The sequence below is a fragment of the Mandrillus leucophaeus genome, unplaced genomic scaffold, assembly GCF_000951045.1.
Source record: "Mandrillus leucophaeus isolate KB7577 unplaced genomic scaffold, Mleu.le_1.0 Scaffold83, whole genome shotgun sequence".
NCBI classification, from domain to species: domain Eukaryota; kingdom Metazoa; phylum Chordata; class Mammalia; order Primates; family Cercopithecidae; genus Mandrillus; species Mandrillus leucophaeus.
This window is the reverse complement of record NW_012109030.1, coordinates 4,651,934-4,653,030: the sequence shown is the minus strand read 5'-3', so window position 1 is coordinate 4,653,030 and position 1,097 is coordinate 4,651,934.

The following is a 1,097-nucleotide window of genomic DNA, read 5'->3' as shown; positions in this document are numbered from 1 at the left end:
CAGTACTTTGGGAGGCCGAGGTGGGAGGATTGCTGGAGGTCAAAAGTTTGAGACCAGCCTACACAAAAAGTAAGACTCCATCTCTAAAAAAACAAAAAAAATTTTGCCGGGTGCAGTGACTCACGCCTGTAATCCCAGCACTTTGGGAGGCCGAGGCAGGCGAATCATCAGGTCAGGAGATTGAGACCATCCTGGCTAACATGGTGAAAACGCGTCTCTACTAAAAATACAAAAAATTAGCTGGGTATGATGGTGGGCACCGTAGTCTCAGCTACTCAGGAGGCTGAGGCAGGAGAATCGCTTGAACCCTGGAGGCGGAGGTTGCAGTGAGCCGAGATCGCATCACTGCACTCCAGCCTGGGTGCAGAGCAAGACTCTGTCTCAAAAAAACAAAACAAAACAAACAAAAATCCCCCCAAAAAATCAAAGAAAAAAGAGTGGGGGAGGGGGAGGCTCCAAGCACACTCAAGGAGCAAAGGCCTCCAGTTTTCCCAAGCTATTGGTCTCAAAATTCACAGAAGAGGATCCTTGTGATTTGTTTTGTTTTGTGATTTGTTTGAGCACCTCATAAAGTCCTTTTAGACGAGACTCTGGTGAAATGGACATGAGCCCAGGACGAATCCCCTCCCACCTCCCCTCAGTCTGATGAAATCTGTGGAATTCCTTCCCCAACTCTTCATTTTCCAGCCAACCCTGACTCCCACCTTTCACAGGGTAGGTCCACATGGACAGTCTGAGGCACCCTACCTCATCCTGGCATCTGGTCCCACTTCATAGAGTAGGTGCTTGGATATTTTAGCCAGGCGCGGTGGCTCACGACTATAATCCCAACATTTTGGGAGGCCGAGGTGGGTGGATCACTTGAGGCCAGGAGTTTCAGACCAGCCTGGCCAACATGGTGAAACCTTGTCTCTGCTAAAAATATAAAAATTGGCTGTGTATGGTGGCGTACACCTTTAGTTTCAGCTACTCGGGAGGCCGAGGCGGGAGAATCACTGGAACCTGGGAGGCAGAGATTGCGGTGAGCCGAGATCGCACCACAGCACTCCAGCCTGGGTGACAGAGCAAGACCGTGTCTCAAAAAAAATTAAAAAAAA